This window comes from Raphanus sativus, chromosome 1 (genome assembly GCF_000801105.2).
Source record: "Raphanus sativus cultivar WK10039 chromosome 1, ASM80110v3, whole genome shotgun sequence".
In the NCBI taxonomy this organism is placed as follows: domain Eukaryota; kingdom Viridiplantae; phylum Streptophyta; class Magnoliopsida; order Brassicales; family Brassicaceae; genus Raphanus; species Raphanus sativus.
In genome coordinates, this window is record NC_079511.1 from 26,209,397 (window position 1) to 26,224,396 (window position 15,000).

The following is a 15,000-nucleotide window of genomic DNA, read 5'->3' on the forward strand; positions in this document are numbered from 1 at the left end:
TATAGAAATGGTAATAATAATGTTATATATTACCATAAGATTTAATATATGTGATCATACATTATAGTGCCTAGTACGGTTATTATAACGGTTATTATAACGAAGTGGTGCATCGTCCAATTGTTGTGTCTGAGAGTTGTGTTGATTGACACATCTCTTTGATTGTTATAAAAATGACTCCTACATCATTTTTTACATACACGTAAGAAAAAGGTCAACAAAACACACAACAACAAAACTGGTCATTAAAGAGAGATTAAGGAAGGTTTAGGAATTTCTTGTCCATCAAGGAAATTCTATAAAGGAAAAGGTTAAAGAGGAGAACATCAATTGGTGGGATTGCATCCAAGTATGGATCAAGGTTAGTCATTCTATCTTCTTAAGAAATACATTGGGATTGAATTAACCTAAATCTAGATTATGGTCTTGGGTTAGATTTCATAACTGAAATCATTAAAGTTAATCTTACATAAGAAGAGATTAAGGTTTAGGAATTTATTGTCCATCAAGAAATTTCATAAAGGAAAAGGTTAAAGAGGAGAACATCAATTGGTGGGATTACATCCAAGCATGGATCAAGGTTAGTCATTCTATCTTCTTTAGAAATGCATTAGGGTTGAATTAATCTAAATCTAGATTATGGTCTTGGGTTAGATTTCATTACATTAAAGTTAATCTTACATGAATGACTAACCACTAATGTCTAAGGAAATCTATCTATCTCTTTACCCTCCAATTCATACTAAACTTATCCCCCTTCTGAATTGGAGCTATTCGTAGGCACTATAATCTCATGATCACATATATTAAATCTTATGGTAATATATAACATTATTATTACCATTTCTATATATGTATATGATCATGAGATTAAGGCATTTATAAATATAAGGTAAAGTAGGAGGGTTATCAATTTACCCGGATTCTAATTCATTAATCGAAACCGATCCATCACGGTATCGTCTTTTATATTAGAATCTGAAACATTAATATGAACTTGAACTTTATATTAAACCAATAGACACATAGGTCATATAGAATATAAAATATTCTTACATTCTCCCACTTGACCTTTGTGTTGCCTTAAGAGTTTAATAACTTTAATGTGCACTTTCACATCAAGTTCACTTCATCTTTACTAAAATTAGAACTGGTTGAATCATGGCGGTTGTATGTCATTTAACCGGCATAGTCCCTTCCATGTATCACAAACCAATTCTAACTTTATCTTATCCTTACATGAGATAAACTTTATTCTCAAAAACTTTACAATATGTTATCTTTGAACCTTAAGTGTATACACATTCTTTAATGATAACATATTTACTAAATCAGAAACTTAACTTTAAATGAATTCCTAGGTGTCCAATACTGAATGAGCATTCCATAACTATAATAGCAAGGCTTTATCTATAATACCCATACGTTCTATATGGCCATTGAACGCCTTGGGTGGTAAAGCTTAAGTTTGCGGATCCACTATCATTATATCCTTTCTTATGTACTCAAATGACACTCTATGTTTCTGAACTTCTTCTTTAACAAACAAGTACTCTCACTTAATGTGCTTAGCACCCTTCCAATACTTGTCATCCTTTTCAAAAGAAGACATCTGCGAAATTATTACCATAAATTCTCAGCTGTTTGACTATAATTAATGTCGACAATCCATAACCCTGAGATAAATTTCCGCAACCACTATTCATGAATTGTGACCTCAAAGCTTGCCACAATTCAACCTTAATAGTGGAAGTAGCAATGACAGACTACTTTCCACTTCCCTTTATATTGTTCCCTCGATTAATAGGAACAATAGCCAAACATTGATTTTACCATCAACACATCTGGCATAATGTGAATCTGAATATCCAATGATCTTTAAACGATTGGATCTCTTTTATGTTAGCATGTTCTCGTTGGTGCCTTGCAAGTACCAGAGGACCTTTCTTTGCAGTGTTCTAGTGGTTCATTCCGGGAATACTTTCATAGCGGCACAACTTTCCAGTATCAAAACTGATATCAAGTTGAATACATGTCCGATATAGTTCAAATTCCCAACCACTAATGTCTAAGGAAATCTATCTATCTCTTTACCCTCCAATTCATACTAAACTTATCCCCCTTCTGAATTGGAGCTATTCGTACGGAGCATTTATCTATTTTATTAAAAAATATTATATCTCCGAGATTATTATTACCATTTCTATAAGATTAACTTATCCCCCTCTGATACCACATGTAAGATTAACTTTAATGATTTCAGTTATGAAATCTAACCCAAGACCATAATCTAGATTTAGGTTAATTCAACCCCAATGTATTTCTTAAGAAGATAGAATGACTAACCTTGATCCATGCTTGGATGCAATCCCACCAATTGATGTTCTCCTCTTTAACCTTTTCCTTTATAGAATTTCCTTGATGGACAAGAAATTCCTAAACCTTCCTTAATCTCTCTTTAATGACCAGTTTTGTTGTTGTGTGTTTTGTTGACCCTTTTTTTACGTGTATGAAAAAAATGATGTAGGAGTCATTTTTATAACAATCAAAGAGATCTGTAAATCAACACAACTCTCAGACACAACAATTGGACGATGCACCACTTCGTTATAATAACCGTTATAATAACCGTATTAGGCACTATAATGTATGATCATATATATTATATACTATTATGTTATATATATATATTTATATATAACTTATAACATATATGTATATTAAGAGATTAAGGACATTTATAAATATAAGGTAAAGTAGGAGGGTTATCAATACACCCGGATTCTAATTCATTAATCGAAACCGATCCATCACGGTATCGTCTTTTATATTAGAATCTAAAATCTTAATATGAACTTGAACTTATATTAAACCGATACACACATAGGTCATATAGAATATAAAATATTCTTACATTCTCCCACTTGACCTTTGTGTTGCCTTAAGTGTTTAATAACTTTAATGTGCACTTTTACATCAAGTTCACTTCATCTTTACTAAAATTAGAACTGACCGAATCATGGCGGTTGTATGTCATTTAACCGGCATAGTCCCTTCCATGTATCACAAACCAATTCTAACTTTATCTTATCCTTACATGAGATAAACTTTTATCCTCAAAAACTTTACAATATGTTATCTTTGAACCTTAAGTGTATACACATTCTTTAATGAAAACATATTTACTAAATCAGAAACTTAACTTTAATTGAATTCCTAGGTGTCAAAAATCTTAATGAGCATCCCATAACTATAATAGCAAGACTTTATCTATAATATCCATACGTTTTTAATTGGCCATTGAACGCCTTGGATGGTAAACCTTTATTTTTGCGGATCCACTATCATTATATCCTTTCTTATGGTGACATCTTTAAAGTCACAATTCTTAATGGTGACTTTTCACAATATTACGGCTGTAACCGTTACCGTCATCATACATGCGTGCATGTCAAATAAAATCCCAGAAAACATCATTCGTTCATACCTAGATTATTGTTTCCTTTTGGTTCTATCTATGAATCTTTCCACCAATCAACATAAGCAAGTTATTTAACTTAACCCTTTTAAAAGATTTTTACGGCGGTGATATAGAGAACCGTAATCATTTCTGGACACATAATCTACGCATCCTTTCGAACAAATAACTCTACACAGATTTCATGCACGCACTCCATACGTTGTTAAATATACTTTTATTTCTGTTCGCACATGCACCATATGTGAATTTTGTTAAATCACAGCCTTTAATTGTGACTTTCCACACAAAATTAAACCGCATGCATGCGAATACATTAAACAACGTACGGTTATGAATTGTTTGTTTAGTTAATTATATTTTTCAAGCCACTGATTTCCGTTATGCCTTCTCTTAGTGATACATAAACACATTGCCATCATGTTTCGTGAAAGTCTTTTAGTTAGAAAAGTCCTGTGGCTTGATCCATGTAATTAAACACTCGTAAGATTAGGAGTCATTTTAATGATTAATTATATTTATATAGTTTATAAGATTAGGAGTCCTGTGGCTTGATGCATCTTTTTAGTCATGATCAATTATACTATATTAATTTTAATAATGATAAGTATATAACAAGATCACTTTGGTGACTAACATGTTATAAACTATATAAATATTAAAATATTAATAGGTAAATACATCCTAATATTATGTTAATATTTCATAACATAATTTTCTATATTGTGTTAATATTTCATAACACAAATACCTATTAATAAAATGCAGCGGAAGCATTTTAACTAATTATTTATATAATATTTTAAATTAATAAAATATCTATATAAAATGTCCCAAACAATATGGACATCAAAACAATAAACCGGCAACACTATTTTATGGTCCGGTTTATATTTCCTTTCTTATTGTGACATTTTTAAAGTCACAATTTTTAATGGTGACTTTTCACAATATTACGGCTGTAACCGTTACCGTCATCATACATGCGTGCATGTCAAATAAAATCCCAGAAAACATCATTCGTTCATACCTAGATTATTGTTTCCTTTTGGTTCTATCTATGAACCTTTCAGTAACGACCCAAAACCAAGAGTTGGTTTATTTTTTTATTTATTGGACCAAATAATTATTTAAACCGATGGTTTGGTTCAGTTATTTAATTGAACAACCATTTACCTAATTATATGTGTACGCATTTGCTTCTTCTTTTGTTTGCCGTCAACATTATCGTAGAGAGGAGAGAGCTCAGTCATGCTCCATCTCCTTCCTTGTTGATATCTCTTGCGACATGTCATCTCAGTATTGTGTTGGTTGGATATTCTTTTGCACCTTCACCATCCCACCTCAAACGTTGTCCGCATGAGCAAAGACGAGAAGGAGAGAAAACGTACGAACCGGAGCTACCATCTCATCATCGCCATCCATCATTAATTTGAGCCCCTGTGAGCCTACCACCATATGTGTGTCCCATAGCACCAGAGATACTTTCGTATGGCAGAGATTCCATCATGTCTTAAGCGGAGAAGAGATGAGCTACATTAGATCCATGGCTGAGGAGTGGTTTTTCGAGAGGTTTCTAGTTCGCTTCATGAGAGATTAGGCTGCGAGCCATGGCCCCTTGGATAGATATCGTTTCCAGGAATCTGTATCAGCAAACGGAATCGAGATCGGAGTAGTACAGCAAAAGTTGTGGATGTTGCTTCTTGGCCAAGGATAAGCTTAACCTGTAGCGATGCAGATACAGTTTTGACGAGTCTCGGCGCAAAGGCGAAACGGTCGACCTAAACGAAAGATTTAAATCTGTAAATTTTTCAGTAAGTAGATAATTCTTTTATCTGTCATCTCCAACAAGCGGATTGTCATTCCGAATTATTCTCTGAGAGTTATTCTTGTTTTCGTGGGAGGTGTTGATACAGTCTGCGTCTGCGACCAGTCTGGATATGAAGCTATTTTAGTTAATCAAATGGTGTCCGATTGGAGTAACCTCGGTGGTTACGGACAGAAGACATATGGGACTACATTCGGACCGGAGGGATTGAAAAGTTAACGGTCAGTTCTTGAGTTATTCATCCATATTATCTAGGGTTAAATTCTGCCAGAATCATCATGTTCATTTATTTTCAGAGAGTTTCGGAGTTACTGTTTTAGAGCTGTCAAGGTTTATTCTGTGTTTTCTCAGACTATCTTCAGAAACCATGGCAAAGGTGAGGGCTATTCTCGTAATTTCTCGTACACGGCCTAGGACTTCGAATAAACATAGTTTAGTTCTAATATGTATCCGTCTTTGTAAATTGAGTCAGTTTGATGTTTGATTGGAGTCTACTTGATAGTTTAGATTCTTTGCTTAAACCGGATATAGGAGTCTAGATAGTTTAACTTTGATTGTTTCATTTAGAACTGATATATTATAATATTATTAATATAATATTTATTTACTATGATTGTGTATGGGATTTTGCCGGGTACAGAGAGTTTTATCTGTACGCCGGGTTTTGTGTTGGTTACGGTCAGCTTTAGTCGACCGGTTGATCGTAGCTGTTGGTCGATAAATCGTCTCCGGGCGTGTGTTGCCGAGCATATATTCGGTGGATTTGGGCCTGTTAGTGGGCCGGTCGATAGGGCCATTGTTTGATCTTTGGGTACTTTAGGTGCCGTGTTTGTTATGTATTAGTATTAAATTATATTTATTCGGAGTGCTATATCCAAGTCAATGAACTTCGGGTTTAGCATCCCATACCTCACTGAGTGACTCCCCTGTTGCTCATCCCTCTTTCTTCCTCATTTCAGGTGAGACAGACGAGTATATGATATTTGGACGGATTGGTGCTATTGGGCTTTTTATTTGGATTTTATTTGGGCTTAGAGTGAGTGGAGTCGTGTATATGGACCATTTTGTTATGATATATTGTTGTTGGCCCATTTTTCTCCGGATTGGAGGTGACGGGTGTTACAATTGGTATCAGAGCGGGTTCTGTCCCGGTTCCGTCCCGGGATGGCGATTAGGGGATTCGATTTTCAATGTTTTCAAAAAGTATATATAATAAATAGTAATTATAAAAAGAGGTTTTCGGAAATTCTTCTAGCACCACTATGTCCAGTAAATACTAACTCATTTGTCTCTTTTATGCCGATGAGTAAAATCATCGTCATTCACTCTTCGGATAACAGAGTTCTAGCGAGATGTTCAGCAGATGGGAGTGATGTCAGTTTGTCAGATTGCTCAGAGGTTTATCAATTTCTTGAGTCATTATTTCGAAGTTTTTCAAGAGTGGATATGTGACGTTTCAGTCACCACCAATTTTCAAGCCATCGATCCACGAGTTTCTGATGTATGAGTTATGTGATTTGAGGTACGAGCCATTGGCTGGCATGTGATTTTTTTGTGTACGAGTATGTTGGTTTCTTTGGATGTACGCTTTTCTGAAACTCGTGGGGATCGCTTTGAGACTGGGGGTGCGCCGGTTGCGTTGTGTTGATACTGGAGTTACACTTGGCATGTTTGCCAGGTTTTGATTATATTGATCTTTTCAGAGATGTGTTAGTTCGGACAGCTGCCACAAGACGTTGGGAGCTATTTTTTTATATTTTATTCATCGAGTTGTACTTGGAGAGTTCTATGGATTTCGTATTACATGCTGATGATTTATTGAGTTGAGGAGTAGATGGATTTTTGGCGACCATTTTGATGGTTAAGGATAATGGATACATTAGTTACATGATCTTCTAGTTATTGCAGAGCATGAAGATTTATTTGAGCCATTTGGAAGGGCTGACACCAGACGAGGAGACGATCTTTAAATTGAGATGGAACTAGAGACATCACCGGTTTCACGAGCTTCATACCGATTAGTGCCAGTAGAGATGGCTGTGCAGGAAGAGCAGTTGAATATTATTAAACAAGGATTTTATGAGGTCGAATACTTCACCGTGGGAAGCACCAGTATTGTTACGATAAAGGAAGATGAGAGTTTCAAACTTTGTATCGTCTACAAAGATTTGAATAAGGTAATCATCAAAGATAGGCATTCGCTTCAGTGTATTGATGAATTGTTGGATTAGCTGCAGGGAAGTTCATTGTTCTTGAAGGTTGACTTGACATAAGAGTACCATTGGATCACTATATTTTAGGAGTTTGTACTGAATACAACCTTTCATGGATAGTATGAATATTATGTGAGTTTGTGATGATATCACTTGGATGGACGAATGCACAGATAACATACTTGAAACTTATGAATGAATTCTTTCGTGAGCATTTTCAGATTGTGTATTGATGTAGGAAGATCAGGTTATTTCATATGGATCGCGTCAGTTGAGAGTTATGAGACCACTACCCTACTCATGGTTTGGAGTAGCTATAGTTATATTTGTGACAAGGTTTTAGAGATCGTAATGGTGCAGGAAGGAAGTTTAAAATTCTCAGGGATTATCAGAGTCTGGAAATATATTCTCACTCACTAAGACTTGTACTTGGGCAATGCATATGTGGATTGAGTTGGTAGCAGACTACAGCCTGGATGTCACATACCACATGGTAAGGTCAATTAGGTGGCAAACGCCTTGAGTAGGCGCATGAGCGATGTTTCAGGAACTAGGGAGGTTGAAGAGCTTACCGGGATACTTCTTAGTCTTGGATTGTGCACCACTTTTGTAGAGGGAGAGACAACTGAATTCGAGGCTGTGGAGCTGGCAGATTTGCTAAGGTAATACACAAAGATCAGGAAAGCAATATGATTTTGGTTAAACAGATCGAGTTTGAGGGAAATTGTGAGGTTGCACGGAGTTCTCGTTAGTAGTGTATCAGATCATGATGATCGATATTTTGGAAAACTTTTCGGAAGGCACTTGGGACAAAGGTTCACATGAGTACAGTTTATCATCCGCAGACAAATGGGCAATCAAAGAGGATTATTCAGATTTTATAAGATATCTTGAGGACTTGTGTTTTGGATCAGGAAGGAAGCTGGGAAAAATATCTACCTTCAGCAGAGTTTGCTTACAACGACATCTATCACTGGAGGATTGAGATGACACCATACCATGCACTCTATGAGGTTTTATCATACGCCACTTAGTTGGACATAAGTGGGGGAGAGACAAGACTTAGAACCATCAATGGTTCCAGAAACGGTAGAGCAAATGGACAAGCTCAAGGAAGTATGACCGTTAGAGAAGTTATGCAGTTAAGCGTCATAAGGATTTGAAGTTTCTTGTCGACGGTCGAGTATACCTGAAAAAGGACATTTCAGGAAGGTTCTAAGATTCGGGAACTAATAAAGTTTAAGCTGAGATATATGGGACCATGGAGCGGATTGTAGCAGCGGTTTATAGATTTTAGTTATCAGCATAGTTGGCAGAGTTTCAAGAGTAATCAATTTTTCAGTTTTGAGAAAGGTCTGGAGAGAGAGCCAAAACTCATTTTGCAGCTGGTGTCAAATAATCAAAAAAAAAAAAAATTGTTTGTACTTTGTCAGTCAGTTGTGATAATAGATCTGAAAGTAAAAGTTGTTGAGAGAGATGAAATCCAGTAGAAGACCTAGAGACCGAGACTCCGAAAATAATTAACTATCCGAAGTTTTTTTTTTAGTAGGGTATTGGACATCCGACTCAAGATTTGAATTCGAGGACGAATTCATAATAAGTGGGGGAGAATTGTAACGACCCAAAACCAAGAGTTGGTTTATTTTTTTATTTATTGGACCAAATAATTATTTAAACCGATGGTTTGGTTCAGTTATTTAATTGAACGACCATTTACCTAATTATATGTGTACGCATTTGCTTCTTCTTTTGTTTGCCGTCAACATTATCGTAGAGAGGAGAGAGCTCAGTCATGCTCCATCTCCTTCCTTGTTGATATCTCTTGCGACATGTCATCTCAGTATTGTGTTGGTTGGATATTCTTTTGCACCTTCACCATCCCACCTCAAACGTTGTCCGCATGAGCAAAGACGAGAAGGAGAGAAAACGTACGAACCGGAGCTACCATCTCATCATCGCCATCCATCATTAATTTGAGCCCCTGTGAGCCTACCACCATATGTGTGTCCCATAGCACCAGAGATACTTTCGTATGGCAGAGATTCCATCATGTCTTAAGCGGAGAAGAGATGAGCTACATTAGATCCATGGCTGAGGAGTGGTTTTTCGAGAGGTTTCTAGTTCGCTTCATGAGAGATTAGGCTGCGAGCCATGGCCCCTTGGATAGATATCGTTTCCAGGAATCTGTATCAGCAAACGGAATCGAGATCGGAGTAGTACAGCAAAAGTTGTGGATGTTGCTTCTTGGCCAAGGATAAGCTTAACCTGTAGCGATGCAGATACAGTTTTGACGAGTCTCGGCGCAAAGGCGAAACGGTCGACCTAAACGAAAGATTTAAATCTGTAAATTTGTCAGTAAGTAGATAATTCTTTTATCTGTCATCTCCAACAAGCGGATTGTCATTCCGAATTATTCTCTGAGAGTTATTCTTGTTTTCGTGGGAGGTGTTGATACAGTCTGCGTCTGCGACCAGTCTGGATATGAAGCTATTTTAGTTAATCAAATGGTGTCCGATTGGAGTAACCTCGGTGGTTACGGACAGAAGACATATGGGACTACATTCGGACCGGAGGGATTGAAAAGTTAACGGTCAGTTCTTGAGTTATTCATCCATATTATCTAGGGTTAAATTCTGCCAGAATCATCATGTTCATTTATTTTCAGAGAGTTTCGGAGTTACTGTTTTAGAGCTGTCAAGGTTTATTCTGTGTTTTCTCAGACTATCTTCAGAAACCATGGCAAAGGTGAGGGCTATTCTCGTAATTTCTCGTACACGGCCTAGGACTTCGAATAAACATAGTTTAGTTCTAATATGTATCCGTCTTTGTAAATTGAGTCAGTTTGATGTTTGATTGGAGTCTGTTTGATAGTTTAGATTCTTTGCTTAAACCGGATATAGGAGTCTAGATAGTTCAACTTTGATTGTTTCATTTAGAACTGATATATTATAATATTATTAATATAATATTGGGAAAATTTCACAACTACACTTTACTTGGTACCACTTTTCATATATACACTTAGAAGGAGGACATTTTCAGAAATACCTAGATCATTAATAGGTAAAAGACAAAAATAACCCTCTCACAATTATAACCTAATTTCATATCTCTTTCACTCTTGAGAGAAATCTTCGACAGATCACGGCGATGCAACGCGACTTCTCGATCGGCGACGGCAGCTAGATCAGCGACGATGCAGCGAGATCGAGCGACGACGGCAGCGAGATTGAGCGACGGCGGCAACAAGATCGAGCGATGGTGGCTATGAGATCGAGCGATGGCGGCGAGTTCGCTTAGACTCAAATTGGAGACGATTTCAAATTGGGGCATTGGAGGAGCTTTCATTCTTCTCTTTCACAAGGTAGTGTATCCAGATCCCATTTCTATGCCATGGTTGAGCATATCGGGAATGGTATACATTTTAGCCATTACTCAGCTTATGTGAAATCAACTCCTGAGACATGGCATCATTTTGATGACGTAAAGGTAATAATATAAGCTATCGATCACTTATTTCGTTTTGATTTGTGCACTTTACTTCTTTGGTAGACTTCTCTGAAAGGGTATCAACAAATGCAAATTTTCCTTTCGCAGGTCTGGAGAATTAGGGAAGAATGTGTTCTATCAATGGATGCGTAAATGTTAATCTACGTAAGAGAAAGAACTCCTGTTTCACTAGTGCGTTTGAAGAGCTGAAGATACTATTTGAAGCCACTCCAATGAATTTATCGCCAAAGTTTGTTCTTGAGACTACTACTACCTGTAGCGAGGAGTGTGTAAGCGACCTTAGCTAGCAGATTGTCTCTGATTCCAACAACGCCTGTAACGGCTCGGTGGGAGTTGTATTGATCCCTGGTGGAAACTCTTCAGATTGCCACTGTGATGAAGCACAAGATGAAGTGTTTCGTTTGGCAGAATCTATGAAGACGAACTTTTAAGAACTTTATAAAGTCTATAAACGGTTTATAAATGTTTATAAAACAAATATAAATATTTATATAACTATTTATAAAGGTTTATAAAACTATTTAAAAGGGTTTATTAAACTATTTACAAGAACTTATAAGTGTTTATAAATTAATTTACAAGGTTTATAAATCTATTTATAAGTGTTTATAAATCTATTTATAAGAGTCTTTATATCTATTTATTAGGGTTTATTCGAAAGATTATAAGAATTTAATAATCTTCATAACCCAATTTATAAGAGTTTATAAATCAGTTAGAAGAGTTTATAGATCATTTTAAATTCTAATATCATTGTACGTAATATTTGGGGTTTGATAATATTATTAGAAATCCTTTCTCTTCGCTTATGGTGAAAATGACATCTTGAGAAAGCAGAGCAACAAGTTTTGTATGATTACAAAATAAAGAAGCAATCTTAAGAGAATCTTAACATTGTTTACACTCAGTATAGAAAAGACCAATTCAATCATGGGACACTAATGTGTCTGCAAAGCAAACAGAAATCAAATGTTGATGTTTCACCGAGCGATGACAACAAGATACGACAATTAAACTTCTCAACTCAAAGATAAAGTAGTATTCTTGGATTGAAGGGAAACTTCAGAACTGGGACTTGTCAAGGCTGTCAAAGTAAGGGTGATCGAGTGCTGTTTTTGCTGCAATTCTCTCAGCAGGATTTTACCTGAGCATTTTCTGCATTTGTTAAAACATAGAAAGCTCAATAAGACTTAACAAAGAGTCTCAGCCTATGCAGAGGGAGCGATGTTACAACAATATTCATATGCTAAGTTCATGAGGCAGTTAATTTACTGTGAGAAGATCAACTCCTTGAGGCAAAAGAGATGGGACAGCACGTGCTAAGTCTTGTGGCTCCCACTTTGGGTAGTCATGCCAGTCTGGTTCTCAGAATAAAACTATTCATGTATGTTTATAGAGTTTTATAAAACCAATCATATGGATATATGAAATAGTAAAATCCATTTATAAAGGTTTATAAAAAATTAATAAATTATAAAAGGTATGAAAATTGTTCAGAGGTTCTTCTTGAGCTGTTCGAAAATATCTATTCTGATAAAAAAATAATTTATAAAGTGTATACAACCTTATAATAGATTATAAAACAATTTATAAGGATATGTAAAATTTCTGAAGCGGTGGAGCCTTGCTTGCTGTCAGCATGTGCCTCAGAATCTGCCATGTATCATCATCTCTTTACAAAGCCTTATGAAGGTATGTAAAATTATTTGTAAGAGTATATAAAACATTAATAAAGGCATATAAAACAAGTTATAGAATCTATAAACCATTTATAAATGTTTATAAAAACATTATGAAAGTTTATAAATAATTTATAAGGGGTATGTATACTACTAATAGGGGTTTATAAACACTTTATGAAAGCTTATATTCAATGTAGGTATTTTAAGAGTTGTATAGGTTTATAAATCAACTAAAAGAGTCTATAACCATTTAAAAGTCTTATAAAACAATTTATAATGGTTTGTATAATAATTTATAAAAATAATTTATAAAGTTTATACACCATTATAAAAGATTATTAAACAATTTATAAGGATATGTAAAATTACGAAGTGGTGGAGCCTTGTTTGCTGTCCGCATGTACCTCAGAATCTGCCACGTATCATCATCTCTTTACAAAGCATGCATGTATTCTTTAGTTTTATAAGAATATTTAAAGTTATTTATAAGGATTTATAAAATCATTTATAAAAATTTGTAGAATATCAAAAGGTAATTATTTTATGAAGTCTTATAACGTTTTATAGAGGCTTATAAATCATTTTTAAAAAATAATTGTCTGCTCTCCATAGTACACGAGCTAATTCTGAACTTAAACCTCCATGTTTTGGAAAATTTCAGGAGCACAAACTCTTCAACATCAGTAGCATAAACACTTATAAATATTTATAAATAATTTATAAATATTTATAAATAATTTATAAATATTTATAAATAATTTACAAATCAGTAATACTTTATAAGGAGATACTATAATTGATAACCAAGGCTTTGAATTTGAATTTTCATGATTTGAGTAGCTTCTTTTTCTGAACATGTGGCTGCTTTTTCCTTCCTCTCGCAAACATTATCTCCTTGTATTTGAAATTCCAATTCTTCAGACATCTCCTTTATTTTATCGTACAAAAGGCTCATGAACAATAGATCAAACAACTTGTGTGCAACTACATCAACAGCTTCTACTGACTTTTTAGTCAACTTTTCCACCACATCCATATCCAAAATGTATGGTTGTTCAACCTTGGCACACTCCAAATACCACCAGCTTGATCATAATGTGAATCATTGACTAGAAGTGTAGAGTCACTGTTCTCAATCAAAACAGACTGCATTTCATCTATCTTATGCTTGGTTCCAAAAGAGAGATTGGTACCTCTGTTTCTAACTTCTCATGGCGATGAACAGAATGCTCGTCAACCTCTTGGTTTGAATCAATTCAGTAATCGACTCCGTTGACTCTTTCTTTGCGGCCAGCTCTTTTGTCTCCATCTCTGCAATAGAATCAGTCGATTCCATCCTAGTAGTTGAACCACCTTCGTCTCGTATGTGAATCGATGGAACTGATTCCAACTGAACTTGCTGGAATACTCGTTAGAATAAGAGAGAAGTCGTCATCACCGAAATGTCGCCTTGTTCATTTGAGTTCCTCGTCGTCGTGGGATCTCTATGTAGTTTCATCGGATCTCGTTGATCTCGCCGTAAAAATCTTCAGCGTTGTCGGATCTTTTTTTCGTCACCGCCAGATAATTTCTCAACTCCGATTTGAATCTGAGACGATGAGATAAAGTAATCGTGAGATGTAGGAGAAGAAACAAATAGTTTTAAGCTTTATTAGTTAGGGATATAAAAGTAATTTGCCTACTAAAATTTTAATGGTAAAGTTGGTTAAGGTAGAAATGAAAAGTGGTATCATGAAAGTGGTATATTTGGCAATTTCTCTATAATATTTATTTACTATGATTGTGTATGGGATTTTGCCGGGTACAGAAAGTTTTATCTGTAGGCCGGGTTTTGTGTTGGTTACGGTAAGTTTTAGTCGACCGGTTGATCGTAGCTGTTGGTCGATAAATCGTCTCCGGGCGTGTGTTGCCGAGCATATATTCGGTGGATTTGGGCCTGTTAGTGGGCCGGTCGATAGGGCCATTGTTTGATCTTTGGGTACTTTAGGTGCCGTGTTTGTTATGTATTAGTATTAAATTATATTTATTCGGAGTGCTATATCCAAGTCAATGAACTTCGGGTTTAGCATCCCATACCTCACTGAGTGACTCCCCTGTTGCTCATCCCTCTTTCTTCCTCATTTCAGGTGAGACAGACGAATATATGATATTTGGACGGATTGGTGCTATTGGGCTTTTTATTTGGATTTTATTTGGGCTTAGAGTGAGTGGAGTCGTGTATATGGACCATTTTGTTATGATATATTGTTGTTGGCCCATTTTTCTCCGGATTGGAGGTGACGGATGTTA